This window comes from Canis lupus, chromosome 31 (assembly GCF_011100685.1).
Source record: "Canis lupus familiaris isolate Mischka breed German Shepherd chromosome 31, alternate assembly UU_Cfam_GSD_1.0, whole genome shotgun sequence".
Taxonomy (NCBI): domain Eukaryota; kingdom Metazoa; phylum Chordata; class Mammalia; order Carnivora; family Canidae; genus Canis; species Canis lupus.
The window spans coordinates 10,144,759-10,172,657 of record NC_049252.1 but is presented as its reverse complement, the minus strand read 5'-3'; the positions used below and the strand labels follow the sequence as shown (position 1 = coordinate 10,172,657).

The window sequence follows — 27,899 nt, the reverse complement described above, 5'->3', positions numbered from 1 at the left end:
GCAACTTGTGAAAGACTGAGCCACAGTTACCCTGCTCACCTGCTTCTGATCTGACTCACAGGAACGGTGAAGAAATAAATGTTAATTGTTGTTTTAATGTGCTCTCCCCAAAAGCACAATAGGTTAAACTGTATGTAGAGTAATATGTTAATTTGGAAAAATTGAATTCCCAGAATATTTTTCACGTATGAATATAGGCTACATAGGATGAACATTCAATGAGTGAGTTGCTAATGCGTAACAAAGGACAAGATAAAGGAAACTCTGATAAACTGTGGAAGGCAAAAGTAACCAACCCATAGGCTTGGTTTGAGGATAAGTTGGAAGGATTATTTTGACAGCATCTTTGTTCCTATAATATAAATAAATATTCCACGTTTATAACAGAGTGGAAATGCCTACATTTATTCATGCAACTAATATTAAAAAGCATCTACTGTGTAAATGTATGAAATAATCTACATTTCTTGCCTTCACAATGCTTACAGTTGGGTAGGACCAATAGATAAATGAGAAGGCAATAAAAATATAAGGGCAAGAACTAGGAATGAGCCAAGATTTTGCTGGGAACACCAAAGATCATGGAATGTTTTCAGAAGAATTAAATCTCAACTTCACCTTTGTAAGGAGATTAATTGCTGGGTTTCCTTTCTAAATGAAAAGTAGAGTGATAGAAAATGGACCCATGTAGCTCTCTTTAGTGGAAAGCTTTCCTTCTCAACACCAATAACATGTCTTACAGGTGTCCTTAAAGTTAAAACCTATAAATATTCTACCTCATTAAGCATAAGGACCAGCCATGGACATATGCCACTAGTGTCCACTTTCCTTCAAAGATTTAGGGTGATGGGAAGATAAAGGGTCTGCTTACCAGATGGAGCTTGTCAGATTAGCAATTGGAGCAGAGTAAATATCACTGTCATATTGTTTTTTGAAGCACAAAGAACCCCCTTTGTATAACGCATGTGCATATTTAATCGTTTAAGACAAAACAGCTCAGCAGAAGGTTGGCTGGTGGTTGTACCTCTAGCAGAGTGGCCATTGCCTGAAGGCACGTTTCTGCTTTCCTCATAATAAGGAACATTAGCAACCAGTGGCTCGAGAAAGGCAGAGTCAAATAAGCCTCTTGGGGCCCAGTCGGCCACATGAAGCGAGAGCCGTTAGACACAGCAATGAGATTACTGCTCCAGAAAGGGTTTACCACATATATTACCACATAGACTTTATAGGGCTGCCAGCTCGCTCAACTTACAAATGTCAAACATGATTTAAAAGGTTATTATACTATCGAGAGGGAAGGAGGATGACTTTCCATCACTGAAATTTCTATTTCATTCTGGTGCACACACGGTGCACCTCACAAATTCCAATATTGCTAAGTAACCTGCTTTTATCTTTAATAAGTGTTTCACGGACCTTAAATTGGAAGAACCATTTTCACTTTATTTGTATGAGAAAATTTGATCTTTTCTAGTCCAATAACAGTGCGATAAACTTGGTATGTGCATCTATGTATTGTGCTTAGAAGATTGTTCTTATGAGGGGAGTACATTTATTTGTAATGTGTCAGTTAGGGAGGGTGATGTAGGTAAATGTAGTTTTTGGCAAATGCGTCTGTACGTCTGCAGTACTTCACACTAAAATGATTAGATGCAGTTCTTGATAGTGAGTTATTTATTTCTCTTTGGGTTTTGTTATAAATGGTCTTTAAAGAGTCTACTTTCCCAGCTCTTTGACTCCCCTGGGAATGTTTATTGCTCATATAAGTACTCTATCAGTTGTCTTTAGTAATGAGTTAATTTAAGCAGTTATATTTGGAAAGTTGCTCAATAAAAGTAGATGGCTGTTTTTCTTTGATTTTATGAAGATTTTGACCCTTGTTTTGCAACATTTGAAAAATGAATCATCATTGAGCATAGCTGTTAAAATATACAGTAAACATCCAATTGTCATTGTGGAATTTTTAAACACTGCATTCCTACAAGAGGTGTAGAAAAAAATTCCAGCTGCCCTTGTGGTAGCATATGCCTCATTTGATTTCCTAGCGGATCACCCTGATTGCTTTTTTCTTAGTGTTAGACTATAAAACTGAAGGTTGCCTACTTATCCAAGTCCCAGGATGTGCCGTGCACAGCAATACGTCAGCACTATAAGCTGACACATTGTGGGATGGGGTTCTCAGATGGGATGTAAAAAGGAGAGAAGAATATAGTCTGTAGTGTTGAGATATTGCTGGCTTCTTCCTTTATCTGCAACTGTGAAACATTAAATTTAAATCTGTGAATTCACCCCTGTTCACGTGGGCATTGCCAGTATTGAATTAAAGCCTATGGTCAAAACAAAACAAAAACATCCTCAGCCTGAAGAATAACATCTTTGCTCTAAGTTCAGCACCTATTTTAAAATTATTGTTTGCCGTAAGTACAAACTAAGCCACATACACACACACAAAGGAAACAAATAAAAAACTACTTTGAATTTTGAAAAAGTGCTGGACTTTCATGTAAAAATACTACCATAACATTTAAATTATTCGAGTTTTTTGGATGGAATATATGAAATTAGTTTTATAATATTTATATGAAAGTGAATCTGAATATTTACTTAAAAGTTTGTTTGTGTATGTGTCCTTTATGCTTTTTTAAGGAAAAAAAACAGTTGAGGAATTTATGTTGTATATAACTATTTTAGGTAATTTCTTTTTTGCTATAAAAACAAGTCAATAAGACATGGAAATACTTTGAGTTGAGGAAATAATGAGAGCATACTATTTTGCCTTCTTCTTTCACATAGTCACAATAGAAATAGAAAAATACTTTAAATATTAAATGAAAATAAATGTATTTTCTATTTCAGTTTCCAAGTCTGCTCAAATAGTAATAATATAATAATGTATTCATTTATTCAGTTACCAGTGATATATTTATGTAAGTATTAGGTTTTAAAAGAAACCTGTTTAAATAAATTTCATAATATTATTTTATTCCAATTGAGTAAAAGCTTTCTTTCACAGATCTCCCACGTTTGCCTGTTTGTTTGTTTATTGGGAGCTCTATTGGTACATATGCAAAACAACTTGATTAATAAGATATTAATAAGCCATGTACATCTTTTTAAAGCATTCGATTATTTGGGCAAAGCAGAGTATAGGTATACATTCAAGATTGTAAAGTACAACTATTAATAGATGAACTACATCTCACATTAAATTGCAGTGTGTTCCTTCCATAACAAAAATCTTAGCATCTGTTAAACGTACATTTAAAAAATGCAATGTGACACTATTTTAAGAGATAAGTTCACTAATAGATCAATAAACTATTTTTCTGAAAGCCAAATTGAGTTTTGAAAATAAATCATTCTTTGAAAAAGATGGACACATAAACCACCTAACATAAAACTTGTTTATGTCTGTATGTGTGTGGGAGAAATTTGTCTTCCTGCTATGGTTCTATCATAACAAAAATTCTTAATTGAGATCTCACAGTTTAGTACAAGAATTAAAGGAATGTGCTCTCCTAGAAACCTTGTTTTCAAAGTCATTACAGCATTTATTTAGAAAGCTTAGCTTGAAAATCAACTGTCATGCTGATGTCTTGCTCCCATCAAGAACAAAGGCATCGTATATGAAAGACATTATCTCTGCATTTGACAATATAGAGTATCACTTTTCACTCCAGTTATCCTTGAAAAATGTTCAATAATGCATCCTTACTACCTCCTCCTCAACATTACAATGGATACCTTATCATTTTAACTATCTTATTCTACAAAACGATTGCAACTTTGAATGTACATAACATTAGCTCTAGCAGGAGTAGAGTCTCTATTGGTGTCTGGTGTGCCTAGTGTTTCATGCTTCTGGAAAGATTCTTTCATCGGCACTCTCCTGGAAGAATCCACTGGATAATGATGAAAGGCTCATAAAAAAGGATTGACAGATTTAACAAATAAAAATATTTTTGTTAAATTTTATTATCTGGCAACTCTACTCCTAGTAGTGTGGCTCTCACATTAATCTCCAGACCACTATTTTTGGTTTCTTTCCCAAAGAAGTGAAAGCAATTGCCTGTCTGCAAAAGACAAAATGTAAATCTTTTCATCTCTAGAGACAGTGACCCAGATGAAACATCCCTTTGGACAATCCCAGAAAGAATCAAACATTTGTATCAGCAAGAACCACATTTGTGTCTGCTCTGGGGATGACTCTGAAATTTAAAGCAATAAAACTTGAAAAACAAGAGTAAAACTTAGAAGATTTTAATGATGAAAATAATTTCCTTCATCCCTTAATATGAACTCTCCTTCTATAGACATTTCACAGTAAATGAAAATGGGGGAAAAAGTAGCAGTTAGACATTTATTCTTTCTGGTATTAAAAAGGTTTGAAAAATAAAATAAAAAGGTTTGAAAACTTCAAGTTCATTTTCTTTTTTTTCTTTCTTTTAAATTATGTCTTTTCTTGTTTCAGCCCTTTTTTTTTTCAAAGATTTTATTTATTTATTCATAAGAAACACAGATAGAGAGGCAGAGACACAGGCAGAGGGAGGAAAAGCAGGCTCCATGCAGGGAACCCGATGTGGGACTTGATCCCGGGACTCTGGGCTCACGCCCTGAGCCAAAGGCAGATGCTCAACCATTGAGCCACCCAGGTGTTCCTCAAGTTCATTTTCTATCCAGAGATTCTTCATTCAGAATTAGATGGCCTTGAACTATGATTTCAATGATTTAGAAAAGACATTCTCCTATTTTACATGTCTTTTATTGGATCACAAACCAGATTTTAAGTACATATAAACTCAAATCTATAGCCCATTTGTGACAAAATTAACTGTCTTGTTAGGAAGCTAAATATAAATATTAAAATTAAGTCCCTATTTATAGTCTCATAGTCTCTGAAAAAGTTTTGGATTAAATTATATTTCCTACATCTCTAATAGAGCATTGCAGCCAGTTGAAAACCTATGAGGAATTAAATTGAGAAAGGTATTTTTGGAGACCCCTTTAGAATAAATGAGCTTCTTTTTTTGTGTGTTCTGAGAATGCTAAAACAGATAAAGCAAGACAATGGCTCTAGTTCTGTTTGGAATATCAAATCCCTACAATTGAGGATATATGAGAAGAAAAGATTTGTCTATGTTTATTCATCTTGCTGTTCTGGTCAAATCTGTTGCTAGAAAAAAAGAAAAAAGTCCAGAGAGAGTTAGTGTGTTCTTCAGAAAAACTGTGCATTTCTTTCCACTTGAGATGTCTCAAAATTAAATGGTATGCAAAAATTTATATAATTTTGTTTTGATGGAGACTCAAGCTCTGTTATCAGAACGATTCTTAAATATTCTGATAGATAAAAATGAATTTAGAACAATCCTATATTATATAACAAAATTTACAAATTCAATGTCTTACCATTTAAATATAGAACTTAAAATGGATAGTAGTCATGAACTTTAAGTGGAAAAAAAATTTAAAAGCCCATAATGGATTAGTCCTGATACAGCCTTTTGTCATGAGTAAAGAGGCTAATGTAATATAAGCACTCATGAGTAATCAGATGTCTTCTGATGAGTGAATTGAAATGTCATAGCAGAAGTAAGCCACCATACATTTTATTATGAATTTTTGTGGGTAGATTTAAATTCATTTTCTGACTCATTTAATTTATTGAATCAAAACAAAATCTAAGATGCATGAAAAAAATCGATTTTGGTGATAAAAGATTTACCCCAATGTATGTATTCATTTCTAGTATTTTTTCTTTTCTTCATCAGCTGACTAGGCTGTAATTTGTATAGTCAGTCTTTGTAGTTTTTTTCTGGCTTTTGCCAAAGCCCACACAACTATATACAGCTTGCATTTCCAATAATGTTGTATGATTGTATGTACACTAGATATCTAGTGTTTTCAGTAGCTTGGATCGAGTGTGTCTTTGATATGACTTCTCAGATTCCATAGATAAGCGATTTTTTTCAGTTTTTTTTTTAAATTTGAGAATAGTTGATACACATGTTATATTAGTTTCAGGTGTATAACATAGTGATTCAATAACTTATTCATTATGCTATGCTCACCCCAAGTGTAACTACCATCTGTTACCATATGCTATTGTAGTACCATTAACTATATTTCTATGCTGTACTTTTTGCTCCCATGACAAATTCATTCCATAACTGGAACCCTGCTATATCTCCCACTCTTCTTCACCCTTTTTTTCCCATCCTCTCACCCCATCTCCCTTTCCTCTCATAACCATCATTTGGTTTTCTATATTTATAGGTCTGGCTCTACTTTTTGTTTGTTTATCCTTTTGTTTTGTTTCCTAGGTCCCACATATCAATGGAATCATATTATATTTGTCTTTCTCTGTATTATTTCACTTAATATAATACCTTCTAGGTCTATCTATGTTGGTAAGATCTCATCCTTTCATATGGCTAAGTAATATTACAGTGTGTATTGTGTCTGTGTGTGTGCACGTGCGAACTATATATTTTTATCCATTCATCTATTAATGAATACTTGAGTTGTTTCCATTTCTTGGCTATTATAAATAATGCTGCAACAAACATAGGGATACACATATTTTTGAATTAGTGTCTTTGTTTTATTTGGATAAATACTGAGTAGTGGAATTATTAGATCATACTGTATTTATATTTTTAATTTTTTGAGTCATCTCATCTTTGATGAGAGTATAATTGCTGAAAAATTTTGAGGCCATTGGGTCAATGATTAAGAACAAAAAATAAGTCAATATTTAATAATAGTCTTTATACAGCATCATCGTAGCCATCATTATTCTCTACAAGACATTGGAATTCAACTGGATTCACTTGAATAAAACAAAACTACTTGATTTCTCCAGGTTTTTGCTCTACGTTTGGGAGAATAAGCTTTAATTTTGATCACTAACTCTTTTCCATAACCAATTGTTCTCTCTAAACAACTATCTCACTATCTCATCATCCTCTCTCAAAACAATTCAGAAAACTTAGTTTTCAACAATTTCACCTCCTTTAGTAGTTATTCACATGTATGAAAGGCATTCAAACTCCAGATTTTTTCAGATAATTTCTATAACATTTGATACTATATGAGTAAAAACAGATACAGAAATTATTTGTTTATTGAGTAGTTTTGCCATTACATACCTAAGTTATGTTTTTAATTATTTTCAGTTTATTAAGTATGACTGACATATAGCATTACTTTAATTTCATGTGTACAACATAATGGTTCAATATTTTGCATACACTGAAAAATGATTACCACCGTAAGTCTAGTTAAGATCTGTCACCATATGTAATTACAATTTATTTTTTTCCTGTGATGAAGACTATCAAAATCTACTTTCTTAGCAACTTTCAAACATAGAGTACAGTATTATTAACTATAGTCAACGGGTAGTACATTTGATCTCTATGGCTTATTTATTTTATGGCTGGAAGTTTGTACATTTTGATTCCCTTTACCCATTCCCCTCATACCTAGGTGATTTTTAAAACAACCTGGGAACACCTGGATGACTCTTGATTTCAGCGTCATGAATTCAAGCCCATATTGGGTGTCGAGCCTACTTAAAAAAAATAAACTGTTAGTGGCTTCAGGGATGTTTTGATCCCCATTATGCCTTGTATCATCAATGTATTGTTTGCAAATGGTAAACTTTATCTATATTATCTGAAAACATTTTGTGAAACCAGGTTTATAAGTGCCCTTGGCAGAATAGAAAAACTCACATTCCTGTATCTAATCCAGAACACAAGAGAGAATAAATGAGTCCTTTTTTTTTATCTTACCTTTCAGTTCACATTTAAACCATTATGGAAATAGTAAGACAGTATATCAGAAACCCATATTTCATTTAAGTTTTGAATGAGTTTGACTAGAAAAGTCAGATAATTCAGCAATTTTGCCCTGTGCCCATATAGTATAAAAGATAGATTCTTCATACAAGCTGAAGAGTTTGATGACTCTATGTTTTCTTATGTTAAACTTTATCTTAAGTGAAAAGTGCACATAGTTTGTATTTTTAGTAAGTGAAAATAGTTTATCCTGAGCAAGGGGAAGAAATACTTCTATCATGAGACTGAATAGAAACTGCACTTCAGAATTCAGTATGTAAGGTACTCACGGAAAGAATTCAACACACAATTTTTTTTTAATTCAGAAATCTTAATTATCACCAAATCTATAAATCTACAGCCTTTATCCGTCTTGCCTGATGGCTTTTTGAGTCATGCTTAATTTCACAGCTGACAGTACGAAGCTTATCTTCATTTTCAAAAATGTCTAATTGGAACCTAGCAGCTGTTTTCAATAAAAGAAAATGCCTCTTACGTGAAAAAGGTGTAACCTACTCCACCCTCCATCAAGGAAAGATAAAAGAACAAGATAAAGCATAAATGTACACACATTATTTCAAGTACCAATTTTTATTTTATAGTTAAGATGGGTTAGGGGTTCTGTGCTAACAAACAGTCTGAAAATTTCTGTGATTTTAAGGCAAAAATAGTTTTTATCACTCCCTTACTGCAAGTTGACTGGGTCCTTGACTTTCTATCACTGTTGAGGGTGAAGGAATGTTGACGCTCTGTGACAGTGGCAGAGGGAAAGAAGAGTTCCAGAGGCTGTTGCATCAGCATAAATGCTTTAGTCTGCAGGAACAGATGCCATATTCTTTCACAACTCATACACTGCAACAAGTCACATAGCCACACAAAACCACAAAGTTAGAAAACAATTTAGTCATGTATCTGGAAGGAAGGGGCAACCAAAACCATTTGGCATACTGTGATAATGATTATACAGATATTAACTACAGATCTCCAATCCCAGTATAGATCCTTTTCTACCCACTTTATTTAGTCTAGATGCTAATTTGACTCCATATTTGGTTTATTGACCTTTTAAAAACTGCATCTTGCCTTGTCCCCATTTTCTTCCTACAGGATTCTCTTCTATCTATTATTGATGTGTCTGCTCATTTGCTTGTTTGTGTGTGTGTGTGTGGGGGGGGGTTATTTTGTTTTGTTTTAAGGTGATTTTTGCTTAGGTCGAAACAAACATTAGTCAATGCATCATTAGTTATTAAGCCCAATAATTATGATATTGATTCAATAGGATTAAGATTTACTCATGAGATTCTGCTATCAAAGAGTTCAGGGATATTTCCTGACCATTTTCTGAGACTTGGAGTTTCTGTGTCTTGAATGTCATTCTGTAAGTATGAGAGAGAACAGACTGTGGATAACATCACAGGCTGACAAGGAAATGCTAAAATATGCCATCTATTTTTTTTATGTATTTCAACGAGACTGCACAAAGCAACATGTATCAGTCGATGTTGGGTAGGAGGGCAGTCAGAGAAATTGCTATCACAAAGTTGTTTTATTCAATTCATTGGAAAGTGACACCAACACATAACACTGATGTAGGGAATATGGTCCCAGATTGTTTCATTATAAATAAGCTTTTCTTTTGACGTTTTTGACTAAATGTCAGTAGTAGAATTTCTCTCTCTCTTTTTTTTTTTTTATATAATTTCTCTTTTTTTTAACACCAATTGTCAAATCAGTCAGTTTGGACATTTTATATTTATCTGCCTAGTTAAATCATTACCATTATTTTGGAAGTACAGGGACATTCTAAATAACAATAGTAACATTAACAATAATAATAATAATAATAAAATACGGCATAGGAAAAAGAGTACTAGCACACATTACTGTGACTTATAAAGTGCTTCATTTCTCCAATACTCAGTTTCTTTTTTTTGTAAGATGGAACCAATCAGTCTTTATAAACTAATGATATGAACTTGGAACTGCATGAAGGTTTTGTGTGCAGACCAGTATTAATATAACTGCATAAATAGAAGTATTGTAAGTGTGACGGTATATAAACAAGCACACCATTTTAAATGGAAATTAAATTTCATTATTCGGACCACATTGATTTTATCTGATCAAACTGCTCTCACATATTTGCGTTACAAGGTCCAAGGGTGAATGGCATTCTGTGATGAATTCCAAAAAGTCTGGGCTCTTACTTAATCAAATTTTACACTGTTGGACTAAACAGTGAATGACTGTGAAGTTGACTTGTTTGTCTCTATCATTGGGATGCTTGATCTAATAAAATCATAAAATTTGAGTGCTAGAAGTGACTTGGAGTAACTTCCACTTCCTTACATTTAAGAAAACTAGGCTGTTATCACTTAGCAACTGCTAGTAAAAGATACCTGAAAGTTCATGTCATAAGGATAACTTAGATTAATGCACCCAAGGTGTTTGCAAGGTTTTTTTTTTTTTTTTTGGACTTCCTCTCATAATTGTCTACATGATTTACGAAAAGGTCTGTATAGCATCTCATTTACAGAATAATGAGAATGACAAAAAGCTAAAGCTAAAGGGTAAGTTGATAGTGAGGCTGTCCCCTTTTAAAAGGAGTTAGTGTTTTTGCCAAAATTCTTTACCCAAAATTTATTACAAGTCCTCACATTGCAAGGAAGCCTGAGCAGTATAGTTTTGCCGCTGCTTATTGTGCTTGCCTCCAAAACAAGGGTTCTATTAATAAAAAAAAGAAAATGAGAATAAAAGTATTACACCAAAAACTGGTGGTCTCTGCCAAAGAGATCTATTTTTATCATAATGGATAATAAGGATAATATTTCTCTTACTTATATTGCTATTTCGCTAGGCTGGAATCTCAGCAAACCAGAGTTATAATTAACAAGAAACAGTGTAAACTGAAATTATAGGTTCTAAAGTGAAACTAACCTAAGTTCACACCAGGTCCCCACCATTTGTGCAAACATCACTAACCTCAGTTTTTTAAAAAATAAGATGGCATCTTCTTCACAAGTTCAAGTCCTAAATGAGACAATACATGTGCAGTTGAATGACTAAACACAATGCATAGACTGTAGTAATCACTCTGTAAGTAGTGGGTGCTGTCACCAACCAGCGAATGTTTTTTCTACATTTTATGATTAAGAAGTTAAATATTATGATGTTTTATTGAGATTAATGTCAAGGTAATAATATTTATCAATTATTGTACTTTTAGGTCATCGGAATGACTAGAGTGCCTTTAAGGTTCTTCTCTAAGATAAGAGTGGTTATTATTCATCTTCTATCAATCTCTATATGTTTCAATTTATATCTGTAGATCCATCTTCTAGAGACATGACTAAGTCAATTATCTTGATTAGCCTGTGCTCCTTGTCCTATATTATAATACCTGGAAAGTAATTATGTTTCTATTTTTCATTTTAATCTGGTCTTACTTCATTGGCAATATGTGTATTGGCCAAGTCCATTATGAGCTTAATTGCTCACATATCAGGTGTTCAGAATCCTTCTTTGCATCTGAAGGAAGCAAAAGATGAATCCACAGAACTCTGATACATTTGTTCATACATTAATCTAATTATGAGCAGAGAAATAACATTTTTGTATTCTATATTTTATATTTCTTCTATGCCTGGGAATATAGATTTTTATTATAATGACTTCATTCATTGATCAGGGGTACCTACATAAATCTCCTGATTTAAGTAAGAGGAGGATTTGTCTTTGGACCTGCCTAGACTTGTTGCAAACAGATACCTAATTGCCCATGCTGACTGACAGAACAAGCATTGACTATCTATACAGCCTAATCCTTTGTTTGGTCATTGAAATTTATCCATTTGAAATCTGTCCATGGCTAAGAAGTTTGTACTACAACAGACTCTTCTATTGGTAAGACAGCTTTAACTGAAACTTCTGAAGACTGTAGGGAAACAGAAAAAGAAAAAAAGAAAGACTCTCTAGTATCTTTTTCTGCTGTCACTAATGCCTGGGGCTGGCAGTGGTGGTGAGTGGCAATACTGAACATGGCTTTTTTTAATGTAAAATTTCAATATGAAATTATTTATATTATGCTCTGGGAGGGTCACAATGCCTTCATTCTCTAGTTATATGTGAGATAGATTCAAATGGAAGTGAAGTGGCTTCCATTCATCCATTTGTATTTTAAAAAGCACTTCTAGAATCTGTTGAGAATGTTGCTCATCCTCCTTTCCCTGATGCTGTTTAGTCTGCCCCCAAGTGGTGGAGACCTGAGAACCTGGAAGATAATGTGGTCAGTTCATGACTTAAGCCTTGCTGCATTTGTGTGCCACAGGGATTTTTGTTGGGATATAACAGCTGAACAGTTAGAAATGTGTTACATATAATATGAAATCATCTGTTCAAATAATAGCAGTGTAATAATTCTTGAAAGCCTATCTGTGCATTTTAATTCAATACACTAAGCAAATAAATTTCAAGACATACAATCATGCTCTAGGAAATGCATAATTCTAAAGGTTTTATTTGGGGCTCATTCTCTTCTTCCTTCCCTGCTTGTTTTACAACCCTTCTCCTTGCCAGGAGCTTATACTGGAAGAAATTTTTCTTCTTGATTTCTAGCAGTTTCTAATGGGTGTTTTTGAATTTTAATATTCAGTTTGATTCAGAACCTTTACCTTTTCCAAGTTCTTAGGAGCTCCCTTTTGTCTCATTTTTAAACATGGTCTTTGGGGAATGGCAGTGATTGTGACAGATGGTAAAGGAATAAGATTGCACTTTGGTGCTGCTTCTGCCTTTTGCCTCTGATCTCTTTCCACTTTCTCAAGGCAAATTATAGATTTCCTTTTGCCTCTAGAGGGACACAAATAGTAGTTGCCAGTTTTATGGTTCTTTGTTTCTAGCTCTTAGAAAATAGGGTTCTTATTTGATTAAACATTGTAATCATATTTATTGTTAATAAAGGATACTGAATTGTCTGTTGACCAAACACCTAACTAGACAAGGATGAGGACTTGTTGAATCACAAGGAGGGGAAATAATTCTTCTTTGTGAGTTTGAAAGTAGCTTCCCTCTAGTGGTCAAAAGTGCTATTTCACTTATAGACTATGATCCAAATAATTTTTGAAAACTTCCTATCATTATCTTTTTTAAAAACATTATCTGATATGTATTATTTATTTATCAAATATATTAAAGAATGGTTTGAAAGATGGCAGACGACGTGGACCAGCAATAAACTCCCAACACCGTAGAAGAGCCCCTAGATCTCATCAGGCTCAGCCTGGATGAACAAATTTATGTGAAAATGAGAAATGATCGAGAGCTTCGATGCTTATGATCAGCATTAAATATGATATTGGGAGATGTGGAAGAAACTGTGATTACTATAGAAATTGATGAAGAAATATATGGAGAGATAAATAAATCAACAAAACCGAATATTCTGATGCTTTTTGTCTGGGGAGATGGTGTTGTACCAGTTGCCGCTCCATTAAGACTTGGCTGAAACAAAGAATTTATCATGTATGGGATATAGGAGATTTTGTATGATTGCCTCTTTAAATGTACAAGATATCCAGAAGAGAAACCTGCATACATTTTGATTTAAGATAATTAAAAAGTATAAGTGTAAAGTTGTGTGGTAGATATATTTGCAATGTTTCTCTATATATTTGAAATATTTCAGAATCCATAACAATTTCAAGAGAGAGGTGGTAAATTTAGTTAAATTTAAGCATGGGAATTTAAATGGCACTTGAAGTGAGTGCAGAGTTGTAATTATAATCAGAATTTGTTTACATTCACTTATCCAGTTGGAAAGTATTTAAGCAATACCAAGAATGTGCTAAACCCTAGACAATGTGGAAAGAGTAAAGCAAGACAGATGAGAGGCCAGGGAACTAACTGATGACTAAGTAATGGGACAGGATTGGTGGAAATATCTATAAAGGACTAGAGGAGTACACTAAGGATAGAGTAGCCACTGTCCTGAATGCCAAGAAGAACAACGAGCACAGAAAAGTGAGTTAATTGATCAAGAGATTAGGTATAGTGCACAGGTGTTACCAAAGCAGAAAGAGCTTCAGGAAGTGATTCCGAGCAATTGGGGAGAATGGGACTTCAAGTATTTAAGACTAATCTGGACAGAGCTAAATGGAACACATGCCTTAATAATTTTCCTAAAGCAAAGGTTTCAAAGCATGATAAATTATCAAATTGGAGAAGATGAGGTTTTTGACCCATAGGTCACACACATGAATATGAACAATCTCACAAAATTATATTCCTTCTCATAATGCGGGTAGTCAAGTATTACCTGATAAAATGATATTTTGTGTTTGATTTCTTAACCTAGTTTTTCTTGCAGGAGTTATGCTTCTTGCTTTATTATAACTTAGACAGATGAGGGGGTACTTAAATTTGAAAGTATTGCTGGGAAATTTGCCTCAACAGAGGTCATGGTGATGGAAAAGTTAGCACAATCAAAACTTTGGTTTTATTCTGAAGTCAATTGGAAGTGATCAACTCTAATTGCAAGTATTGTTTACCTAACATACTGCTTAAGAAAGTTTTTGGTGACAAAGTTGCACATTGATGTGAAGGAACATAAAACTCTGATAAGATCAGAAGCAAATTTCGCAAATAGATAACTAAGAGCGAGGCAACCGTAAGTAAAAAAATGATGATGTCAGGAGATATATGAATACCTATTTAAATAATATCCTTAATTGATTTGATTGGCCATATTTTATGCAGATTCTATAGATATTTTCAAGCTGGAATAGTATAGTCTCTCAGATCTTCATTATGAGAGGATACACATACCCACACACATATAGTATCCTTATACCTGCAGCTATGCATATATATGTTATATATAATACATATATATATACATACACATATAATGTATATTACATATATGAAATATATATAAAATATGTATATATATACACACACATTTATGCATATAATAATTTCAGGTATGAAAATAGGCATAAATACTTGCATCAAATAAAGTTTTATCACCCATAACCATAAACACATTCTCTGTACTGGACACCACCCATGCTTACCTTCACTTTCACTACCGAAAGATTTCTAGCTGCCCAGGACTATGGCCTTCATGTCCCAGACATATCAGCCTTTCCTTGGAAATGCCTCATGCTCTTGACTTTTCTCATCTGCTCTCCTGAGTTGAAACTTAATTGTCTTTTACAACTGTTATCTCAAGCCCCTGATATCAAGTATATAATGAGATCAAATATGTGATCTGAGGAGCTCCTCTATACTAATAGAGTAACATGTTTGCATTTTAACTTGTGCCTTGTCCCCAAATTAACTGAAAGGGATAGTTGTTGTTGTTGTTGTTGTTGTTGTTTTTTGTTTTTTGTTTTTTGTTTTTTGTAGAAAATGTGCTGTTTGATTAAAAAAATTCATATCAAATAATTTTGGCATTACTTAATCACACCAAGTACCTACCTTTAGAATCTAGTTGTGTGTAGAGCTGAACTTGTTGCTGAAAAATATTTGCAATACTGATAATATTTTTAGAAAAATTCTTCAGTTTGTTTTTATAGATGAAACTCCTGAAGATGATTATAAAGCCCATTGTTTCATTCTCTCGCTCTCTTTCTCTCTCTCTCATGCATACACACATACACATACACATTTTCATGCTTTGAAAGACTCAAGTGTTAGACAAAGGATGTTGTGAGTAGACTTGGAAATCACTTGGCATTTTTGAGATTTGCCAAGCAGCTTGAGCTATTTTAAAATATTTTTGTTCAATCAGATCACAAACATGTTTTTCCAAGTGCTTTTTTTAGGTCAATTTTTATAACCATGTGTAATTTCAAGGAAATTTAACCCATATGTTTGTTTCTGTTACCATATATTCAAATTGATTTATAGCACAGATGTAAGTTTTTCCTATGACACTGGTATATGAAGAAGGTGAGGGAGACTTGCAATTTGCTGCACAGGAAAGTCCATGGTGAGACTTTAGATTAATGATCATAGACTATAACCCAGTTCTAACCCCAACACACTCTTCATGATAAAAGTCACAGGGGATTGCCTGTAAGTGTCAGCAAAGGATGAGATCCAGGTACTACAGTATGTTGATGAATGTAGTTTCCTAGCATGGGCTCAAAGGATGTAACTCTGATTGGTCATTGTACAGCACTATGGGATTGAAGCCTTTAAATGCTACTAAAGGTCTTCGCCAAGTGTAATGAAAAACTGGATCTATGAGCAGCGATATTTACTGGCAAAATATGACTGAGAACTGCCAACACATTCTATTATTTTTTGTGGCATTGAGCCTAGAAATAGGCTTGTTGATGGGAAAGTTGAAACATAGTCAAAATTTCACCGTACTTTATAGGCATAGCAAAAAAAAAAAAAAAAAAAAAAGGATCTTTTAAATGAGCATATGTATTACCTGGAAACTATTCTTAAAATTAAATAAAAATAGAAAATCTTTAATAAGACCCTTGGATTCAACCAATATGTCACCTTAGAGGTAAGTGACGCTTGCCATTACAAAGATGCTGTGGGTGAGAATGGATAATAGCAGGATATCCGGGTTAGTGCCAAGTGGAAGGAAATTAAAGTGCAGTTACAATATAAAGGGGCCAACATAAGTAATTCTGAAAGCCAAAGCATTTAAGAAGTAAATCAGTGGTTCCTAAGCATTGCAAACCACAGTCAGTAATCACATATATACTGATGTCTGAATCTATACAAATTCTTAAAATGTTGGCAGGGAGAAAGTGTACCCTCTCATCCTAAATCTTGGGCCTATAAGCCGAGAAAATTAACCTGTCTACTGGAGGAAGGAATTCCACTGATGGAAGAAGTCAAACAACTCACTTGAGGTCCAAGAGCCACCTTGGCTATTCTGCTTTAGGGTTTTTAGCAACATTACAGCATCTTTATGAATGTTACCTTATAGAATGTTAGTTATACCAGGGCAGACACAACCAGGAATTTGACAACCACGCCACACTTTGACTGGACTGACATTTCCTTAGCAGTAACAAGCTGACGCTGTCTGGTGCCATGGGGGCCCTTGGGCTTGATTTAAGAGCACTGATGTTGACTGCTTGTTATTTCATATCTTAGAGCTGTCAAGAGGCAACTGATGTCAGCATAAAATTATTTGATAGCTCTACATCTTGGGCAAAATGTGAACCTATTGATGTCCATAAAGTAGCCATCAAAGTCTTGAAATTGGGGGTGGTGATAATTGAGAATACAAATTCACCTAGCTTATTGTCACATAATCCTTTGTTTTAAATGTGGGTCACATAAATATGAATTGTAACCACCTATTCAGCTCTTAGTGGTTGGACTTATTAAGCTACATGCTCATGCAATCGTCACAACAATCTTACAAGATAAATAGTATTAGTTGGACCTTCATTTGACAGGACAGATTGTACTCCTTGAAGGCAGTAGAACCAGGATTCAGATGCAAACAATTGAGTTCCAGGGTTCATGCTTTCATCTTGATTATACTGCTTTTCTCATGGAATTGAATACTAGATAGGTGTAATTCTTTCATTGAGCTTCAATTTATTTATTTATTTTTAGTTTTAATGCAAGAAAATAATTTTTCATCAAAGGAAAATAGCAATTAACAATTTGTATTGTCTGACAAATACTGAAAGAAAATCAGGATTTTTATCAACCTCATAGCTTTTTTGGAGCAAGCTTGTAGCTGATGGAATGATTCTAATCATAAATGTAATTGGTCAGTGACCAGTTCTCTCATCACAGCACATAAATTAACACATTCTTTGAGAACATTAAAAATTTGTAGAGTAGTAAATAAATGTGTGAGGATTTTTGTGGCTCATACAGAATATCAGTAATGGGCAAAGTAAGCAATAAATAATATCTATAAATTATAGCTCTGTTTGCCATTCTGTTTTTCAGATTACTTATTTTTAACAACAGTGATTATCTGCAAATGCAGCCATTTTCTGAAGAATGTATTTGACCATTTCTTAAAATCATCTCTAAACTCTAAAGCATTTTCATGTATAATGTTTTGCATATATAATGTATTATGTCATTTAAAAATACCACCTTTTCATATTTCCTGATTTACCTGAAGAATAGAAGGTGACAATTTAATTTTGAGAATGCATTTATGTGTATGTATCTGTGGATCTGTGCAGTTTTTTTTATTCAACCAAATCACAGAGATCTAGTGGAATTCTGATTCTCTAATTCTAGCTCAGTATATAGCAATTGAAAGCATTTAGTTGTGATTAAAACAGATTGAAGGAGATAATCCCTCTGAGAAAGCAGCTTCAAATAGCTTAGCTGTGCTTCTTCAGGGATAAAAACTAACACAACACCAGCTAATTCCTGCAAAGTCTCCCTAGTGGTGTTAGAGGTACCCCTCATTTGCTGTTTTTCCTCCTTGTTGGGTTTTATTCGAATTCCTCCTGGATGGAAATTCTGCTTTAAAGACTGGCTTACTCATTCTGTGTTGCAGGAACCAACAATCAGCCTTTTGCTTTAACTGATGTGGTGAAAAGTACTTCATATCGTAAAGGAACAGAGTGCAGACAGTTCGCAGCTTACAATTGAAACATATTTTTAAAATCCATGGATTGGGATGCCTGGGCTGCTCAGTGGTTGAGCATCTGCCTTCAGCTCAGGGCATGATCCTGGTCTGGGAATCTAGTCCCCTATTGGGCTCTTTGCAAGGTGCCTGCTTCTCCCTCTGCCTATGTCTCTGCCTTTCTCTGTGTGTCTCTCATAAATAAATAAATAAAATATTTAAAAAACAAATAATTAATTAATTAAAATCCACGGGTAAGTCATAGACACATTGGAACTTGGGATGTCATTTTCCATAAAAACATTGTTCTATAAGAACGGGTTTTCTGTAAGAATCAGACTTCTGTAAGAATTAGATTCTGTAAGAATAAGAACAGTCCTCCAAAGCCTATTTAAACCATAATGTAGGTGAATATGTTTATAACTAGTACTACAAAACTCTAAAGTCTTTGTATAATGATAGTTCTATAAGAATCCTTCTAGCCTATGCCATGGATCCAGTACTGGAGGGGAAGTACCTTTATTCCTTGGGAACACTCTGAGTCAACTCATTCGTAGGACCAGAGAGACAAGCAGGTTTATACCTTCTGGGAGTAGTGTGCTGAACATAGGCAAAACACAGAGAACTATGTTGAGGTTAATTTATAGTTTGAGGTTTTCTTATTTCCTTATCCTTTCTCCATTGTTGCAGCCTCATTTTGCAGATTGAGACCATACCCTTGAGAATGGGAACCGTGTGTGCGGAAGAGGAGAGGGAGGCGCATGCAGGGACCCTGCTTGTCAAAGTCTGACAACAAAGTCTCCTGGATTTTGGCTGCACGTGGGGCAATATTTCTGAAACTATGCTCAGTAGCTACCTTTACATGTTGTACCAAAAAAGTAAAACATTGGAAATATTCCTGTTGCACCCACCTCATTCTGCTTCTCTATCTTCTCTATGCATCCCCTAGTCCCACACCTCCCGTCCTCTGTTGCAGTTGCCTTAAGCCTTTGCCTCTGTGGTACTTGCAAAACCTGTGATCAGGAGACACACAGGAGGCTACCATAAGGACTCAGTGAATTGAGTAATTAACCACATGCCGCCACTGAGTTTATGAATAAAGTTTAGGCCACTGTTTGAAGCAAATTAATATTTTAAAACATGGAAGCAGTTTGCTATGTCAGTTTTTCATGAGCTGGAACCATATACCAACTCATATCCTCTAGGGTCACACTATTAAGCCAGGATTTATTGACTGACAGCATCTAACCAAATCTAAAGTTTTAATCTGGCTTTTTAAAAATATGAATCACCTGCCAGCATTTCATCTTTTTTCTATATACCCTTTGCTATGCTATTATGTGGCAATTGATCTGCTGTTTAATTTACAGTAATGATGATGGGCCAGCATTAATAATAATGGCATATGTTAAAAATGTAACAGGGCACTTCAACGCAATAAAAGAGATAGATATATAGTTTAAAACCTTTTAACACTGCGTTGCCCTTGCTAATGTTTCACAACACTTTGTACTCTGGGAAAAAAAAAAGTGGCATAAAAATAGCATGTAAAGTGTTATTCCCACATGCTGTTCTTGGTCTTTGGCATGCCTGTTTTCTCCACATTTTCCAAAAATGACAAGAATGCATCCCATCTGATACATCCTGTGAAAAATTTAAGAGCATATTTGAAAACACAAAGTACTGTTTTCATAAACTGCTGAAATCTGTGATAGTTTGGCAGTAATCTCAGGAACAATGTGGGATTCGGCTCTTTATTTTTCCCTTCCTTTGCATTCTTTTGTCAGCCATCGAACTTCTTTATGCTGTATTGCTTTCTGATGTGTTGATCTGAGTTTCCCTAAAACACACATGTTAGGGCCTAAACAGAATTTGGCAGTTGGATTTTCCTCATTAATTAATGATCTGATGTTGATATTGATGTAGTCTTTCTTTTAAGGATAAAAATAAATAATCCGGAGCTAATTTGGCATGAAGTAAATCAGAATCGAAGCTTTTAATAAAGAGTAAAATGATGGAATGTGAAATACCAGATGTAAGATTTGCTAGACAGATACATGTGGATAAAATTTGATTGAGGCAAGAGCAGGCGAATTTCTGGGAACTTCTGTTTCTATTTTGACTCTCCTTCTACTGCTTGAGAATTTGAAATTGACTTCTTGCCCACATGGCAAAATATAGCAAATACTACTGATTCTCAGTTCAGACTGATGGAACAATACAAACTCTTTGTTTATGTAGGATCCCTTTATGTTGAGGGACCCATATCATTTATGAAATACAAACATCCTCCAGGTTGTTCTTTTCCCATAAGTAGAGTAAAAAGCAATTGCACGAGAGTTCAGTCTAGTGAAAGTGATGTAATAGTGAGCTCTTTGACCCTGTCTCTAAGGTATTTTACCATAGTTCCGATTCTCCACTGCCCTGTGCCTTTTGCTGGGTCTATACTTTCCATGATGCTTAAAAGATGTGCATTCACCCCATTTGTAAAGCCAATCTAAGGAATTAAGCAGACTCTATAATTCATGGATATACACTGACCGTGTTGAGATTATAACCTGCCTCTACTTTTAGTATCATGTGAAGGGAAGCATAGTGACATAAGCAATGGGAGCTAATAGTAATGTGCACTGTGCTTGACATATATTATCTTATTTAATTCTCATAACTTGCAAGTTTAGCTATGTGAAGGAAGGATTCATAGAAATAATGGAAGTTCAGTTAGGCTAAAGTGCATGAACTTTAGCATTAGACAAATTCAAACTGAATTCCTTCTCTACCACTTGGTAATTTTGCTACTTTCACACACACACACAAATTAATCTCTCTTAGTATAATTTAAACCATTGGTTCCGCCACCACCACCATTTGACCTCAAAGTCCAAATATAAGGTATATTGGAAGATACCTCTTATTTGGTGATTTGGTGTCTATGCTGTGTCAGAGAATGGCCTAGAACTGGGCATGCTTTATGTCTAATAATTATACAGCATGTTGTTAAGGGTTATATGTAGACTTGAGTGGCAGTCAGTTATGACTGAACCAGGACCGTGGTAAAGAAGCACATGTAGATAAATGAATAGAGGTAGATATCCATGGAGTGTGTTGAGGACATTATTAGAAGATCATTTTGAAGTACAGGGCTCAGACACAGAAGGAAAGAATGAAAAGTTTGGTGACTGGTCATAAAGGTCCTGAAAGGCAACCAAAGACACTTGAACTTTTATCTGATGACATGTTGTCAAAACCTGTTTTTACTGAGTATTGTCTTGTCCCTCTTCAGTCATACTTTTTATTTATTTGATAAAGTATTAGGGTTTTTTTATAAAATGATTCTAAATTCCAACATGAAATAAGTTAGCCATGTGACATTGTTTGTCAATATTTGGTTGACTTGTTCCATCCATTTTTAAAGAAAAGATAAATCATGTATATAATATGCTATGTGATGTAGATTCTGTTACTCAGTGTGCAAAAGTTAGATGCACTTCTGTTATTGGAGGATGCACTGTTGAATCTGACCAAAAAAAAAAAAAAAAAAAAAAAAGAGCTCCAGGGCATCAAGAATACATATTCTCCAATCTAGATTTCAAAATGTGCACTGGATGTTTGGGATATGACAGAAATACATTAAGCCCATTGATATGGTAATTATCTAGAGTAATTTTTTGCTTCTATGTACTCTGCACTGATTGCTACATAAATAAGATTCAAAATATGAACTTTTGTGTTTAGTGAAAGTGCCAATGTCTCTGTCTGAATTCATAAGCTCCATCTTAGGAACCAGGCAATTTCTGTTTACAGCCTAGTGCCTTAGGGAGACTGTTTAATGAGGAGATGTGAAGCCTTTTGCAGTTTATTGTTGATGACATTTTGAGGACACTTGCAGTTGCAGTTGGGTAGTCTGAAAAACAATAAAGCTGGATATTTTCTTAGATGTGGTTTATATGCCCCAGAGCATTGTATCAAATTTTATCAGTAATCAAATTTCTACTTGATAGCAATAAAAAAAATCCCTTTTAGCAGCTAAATTCAAATATTTAAGGCAAAGAAAAAAAAAAGCACTATTACAAATCTGATATTTAGATTTTCTGAGATTCAAAGAATCCCAATTTTACTAGCTATTCAGTTTAACTAAAAGTGACTACCACTGTTTTTACAAGCTTGAAATGGCTACTCTTTCTGGTGACATATGATACTCTTTGATTGATACTCTGTCAATACTCTTGTTCTCTGTATTCAAAACCTCTGAAATTGCTTGAAATATGCCAATAATAGAGATTAAATTAGCATTGTTATTCAGATAACAACTTTGGTTTTAACTAAACCCCTTTATTTGGTATATACATAGATATAATGTATACTAACATCTGTTGCCTAATACTTGTAAAAAGAAAAAAGAAACCAGGTAATATATTTGCTTTTGCCTTTGTTTCCATCTGAAATTTTTGTGACCACCTGTCCTTCTTAAAATTATAAAGACTATGATACATAGATGTGGGGGAAATTGAACAGGTCTGTGCAGTTAGCACAAGTGGTGGTGTGGCTTCATCATCTAGGCTGGTCCTCAGCTTTGTAGGTAGCTTTTTTAGAGGTGCTGTTAATGGAGTGTATGGTTTAAAGTTCTGGAATTGAACTCTGTAGTCTTGAATCTTGACCCCATCAATTTCTTATTATGTATCCTTGACCTAGTTAATGTACCCTTACTAGACCTTTACTATAAAATGAGTGGTTCCTATTCATATCTTCTTAGATTATCATAATGATGAAAAGAAATAATGTATGATTAAATCAACAAATCCAAGGCTAAAGGTATTTACAATGTAAATACCTTAGCTCTTGTGTGTGACACAAAATTAATAATCAGTATTAAGGGCTATTATTAATATTAGTGTTTGTACAGTTTCATGATCAGAAAGATGCTTTTTGAATACTAGATTAAAACAGAGGGAAATAGAGAGTTTAAATTTCACCGAGGCCATGGAAAAGTTCCTTGCCTTAATCAGGAAATGTGTCTGATGATTTGCTACTCCCCATTTCTAGCTGGTGTTGAATTAAATCTAAATTCTTGCTCCTAGGCTCCTCTTTTCCATACTCTGTACAGACTCCTTTCTTTCCCAAAAAAGAATTACTTGATAGGATACAATGCACATGATTACAGTTCTGCTAGTTTAAGCCAGTTTATTATAATGGAGTCAGTTGAGGCTTGGTTATATTCCAGCATTAGCCATTTTATTAACTGTGAAGAGGTTACAGCTTTAGATTTGTTGATTCAATCATGCCTTCTAAAGATGGTATCTGAAACACCTTAATTAAACCTAGCTGCTTCTAAATTTCCTCAGCCACTTCCTCTACTCTTATTTCCAATTTTACTCTGAGAAGGGAAGCTGTCTGCTTCCATACACTTGAAAACATAAAGAATGCTGGATGTTAGTTTGATTAGGTCGATTATTATGAACAAAATGCAAGTATAGAAGCTTTTAAGTGAGAAAATCTACATGAAGAAAAATCTATTCTTGTGTTTCTGTCATAAACTGGTGATTTGAATTTAGCACATCTGTTTGTGAAGAGAGTTAGATTTGTTATTGTAATAAATAGTGACAAATCGTTGCCCACATGACTCTTGAAAACAAACCTGGCAATGAGTTTTATCTCATGTGTTCGAAACTCACCATAACATATGCCTATTTTTACAAATGTTTGTGTACTAGGTTGTTATAACCATCTGCAGTCAAATATGGTATGCAAAACAAAGACTGATTTGTGTAGCTATTTCCTTGCTTCAGTAATGAAAATCATCACATTTTTTCCCACATAATTAAACATAGTTTGATATGAGGTGGAAACTTTTCAGAAGTGCATACTCTGGGACCACTTTCTTCTAAAATGTGTTTGAAAAGAGTATTAATCCAGCATAGGCAAGGGGAACCAGCAAGCCTTTTATTAAAATGCTTTCCCAAACACTCAACCATAAATTCATGTTAATTTATTAACCTCTTCCTTTTTTTTTTTCTTTTTCTGTTTTGGAGATTTTTATTTAATTTTAATTTTAATTTTATTTTTATTTGAGAGTGAGGCAGAATGAGCACGAGCAGGGGGAGGGGCAGAAGAAGAAGGTCAAGCAAACTCCTTGTTGATCAGAGAACCTGATGCAGGGCTCAATCCCAGGACCCTGAGATCATGATCTGAGCCAAGACACCGAACCAACTGAGCCACCCAGGCACCCCTCTTTTTTTCTTTTTTTCTTCTTCTTCTTTTTTTTTTTTTTTTTTTAAGGCAGAATCTAAGATCCATTTTCCTGCCCACACCTATACCTTTAGGTGAATTATCTTGATAAAAATTACAGGTAGTATTCTCCAAATGCCGAGATGAAGTCAGCTTCTCTTAAAAAAAAAAAAAATAGTTTTAATGGGTAGGTAGGAAGTCATAATTTCAGAACTTTCAATTGTACTTAGAATTCAGTAGCCAGCCAAAGAAAAAAATAAGAACATTAGGATCAAGGGCTGAAAGAAGCATGACTGCAGAACTTGGGAGGACGGAGGCAGAAAAGAAAAGTGATAGGAGGCCAAAGAAACACTTGAGCCGTGTAATGCTGCCTTGGGCGCCGTTGACCGGTATAAAGCTGAACATCATCTCCAGTGACATCTTTGGTGGACCTGTCCCAGATTGCCTGTGCTTAGCTTCAGGCACTCATTTTCTTTCCTCATACAATCCAATCTATTAAATGTCTGCTATAGTTTTTCAGGCCTGAAGAGAGATTTCTTTTCTTTTTTTGAGGAAAGGAGGGGCCAGGTATTAACTGCTTCATTCATTCATACATCACAAATATGCTTCTCTCCCACCTTCCCTTCCTCATTCATGCACAGGCATTTCTAAAGCTCTCCGATATCCCTTACAGTATAACAGGCTTCCTCACATAAGAAGAGGCAATAGCTCTTTGGTGGTGTTCAGAAGAGTGACAGATACTTTTAAGCCTGGCGGGAAAAAATTGACACAAGCTATTTTTCAGGAATTGTTTTTTGATGGTGTATGCCCTAGTGAGACACAAACGTGCAGAAAAGGTGGCAATTATTACACCCTATAACTCAGGTTTACTTGAGGTCCTGAAAACTCCACAAGGCCCGTAAGAGAATTCCCTATAGGATAGTATGAGCAAGATGCGTATCTATTTTTAAGGTTATCTCTTTCATTACATTTGACATTTTCAAGTCTATGGCAATAGGCAAGAAAGATGGACCTTCACAAAAACATAGATCACACAGACAAAAAGGAGTTAAAACTTGAAGAGACAAACGGTCTTCCCTCCAAAGTTTGGTTAAATACACATAAGACTAATATGAATTTCCTTATGTGTTTGAATGTAGCAGATAGTTGATCATACTTTACCCCTGGAAAAATCATAAAGATAGAGGCTTTAAAAAGTCTACTTTTTTCACCTCTATCTCTATATCTTTTATCTCTATGTCTATACTCTTTAACTCAATTACAAACGAACATGATGGTATTTAGTTTTACATTAGGATGTAAAGATTTTCTACCTTTATTCATTCATCTAGATTAGCTTCTTTACTACGCACCCCAAGCCCACTCATAACTCACCTGCCACCTAGTTGGACTTACTCCTGATCATAGTGGTCATAATGACTGAGGGATTATTGGATATAAAGTATACTAAGTGCTAAGTCATTCTCTTAGAGTAGACATCAAGAAGAAAGAAGAAACAAAGCACAGTCACTGAATGGCAGCTGAACCTGTGTATATGCTAGATAAGGCAACTTTGGCTATAAGGTGCTGACACTTAAAAAAAAATGCTAGCACTCTAATAGGGGACAGATCAGCAAAGATAAGACAGTGCCACATTTTAAATGCTAACTAAAATTCAGTTAATGAGCACTCACGATTTGATGGGAAACACAAACTCGTAAACTAAAAATGTAGGAATTTTAGTCATTGTGCTATATGCACGGCACTGTGGAATGACAAAGGAGAAGCTCTGTTAATAGCCTACGAATAGTGGGGTGGGCTATAAAGCATCCGAGTTCCAGTGACTGGTTGGTAAAGGCAAGCATGGCCTCAGGGTCATGGCGTTTGAGATGGGTCAATGAATGAACAGGAATATGCCTGGTGAAGAAACAAAAAGGGTAGACGGGGGATCCTACTTGCACAAATGCAGATTTTTATGAAGGATCCCATTGGGCTTATAGGTGAACAGAGAGCCACTGTGTCAGGAGCATAGTGTGCAGAGTGTGGCATGCTGGGTAGTGACTAAATAGTTTGAAGGCAGAGGACAAAGGACCTCCTCAGTTACGCTAAAAAGTGGTGGGTTTTGTCCTGTGGGCAACAGGAGGTCACATGGGACTTACCAGCTTTATTCTCTATATCTCCTCATCTCTGCCTTTTTCTTTTAATCTTCCCTGTATCCTTTTTACTTCCTCTCTTCCTTTTTTTGTTTCCTTCTCCTACTCATCTTCTTTTGTTTTTAATTTAAGGATAATTCCTCTAGTAGCAGTATGATGGATAGACTAGAATTGGGGTTGGGGGGTTGGGGACTGTTGGTATATGAAACAAAAAAATTAGCAGTAGTCCAGCAAGAAACTAATGAGTGCTTTCTACAAAAAGTAGCTAATGGAAGGAATGGGGCATTTCTTCCACAACCTTGGAGAGCAAAGCCAGGGAAAGATCTCACCTTGCCTCCCTAAAACAGGTATCTCGTGTCACTGCCTGGCACAAGATGGGCAGTCTGTGAATATTTGTTGCTGGTAAAAGCAATGAGAATAAAAGCACGCTTTCTATTTTGTGAAACTGAATCAACTGGTGAAGCCTTTTACCAAGGTCAAAAATAAAGGATGTGGAAAATATTTGTGAGAGAAAAGGGAGAGACAAATTCCACTTTTGTTTTGCTAAGTTTAGCATGTCTCCAGGAAAAAGTGATGTCTTTGTCCAATAAATGCTTGGAAATATAAGTTCTTGAGGAAGGGAAAGGAGGAGAGGTGGTCCCCAGGAGATGAAGTTTCATCATATGTTTGTATAGTATAAATAATTTAAAGTGCTGATTTTATGTCCAAGAGCAACTGTTCATTTTCAGAAGGAACATCACTAATTTCTAGCTATTAGAATGTCAACTACTATTTCTAAAGAGGCATCGCCACGGAGATAATTTTGGATACTTAAAATGCCTTCTTTCTCTTTCTTTCAAACGTGAGCAGTTTGCCTTTTCCAACTATATGGGAGGCACAATTATTAGAAGATACATTACTTTCTTCCTTGGAAGGAAAACTTTGCTCTGAGGATATGACATCTCTTTCCCAAGATTAGCCCACAAAATATTAGGGTAAGAATGAGGCAGCCAGTTCTGTTCATGCTTATGACCAAAAAGGAAATTAGTTTTTTGTTTTTTTTTTTTGTAAAGGCTACTCATGTTCAAAAGTTTGTGAGCATGAACCACAAAATTCATGTTTTATGTTGAAGTATCCTACATTACC

The 27,899-nt window shown here is 34.8% G+C and overlaps 1 protein-coding gene and 1 pseudogene across 17 annotated transcripts in view; both read left to right on the top strand.

The window, feature by feature from the left end:
• Window positions 1-27,899, top strand: part of ROBO2 (roundabout guidance receptor 2) — a 1,638,467-nt gene that overhangs the window by 1,306,028 nt on the left and 304,540 nt on the right. The window lies entirely within an intron of this gene.
• Window positions 13,045-13,341, top strand: LOC100682705 (annotated as a pseudogene).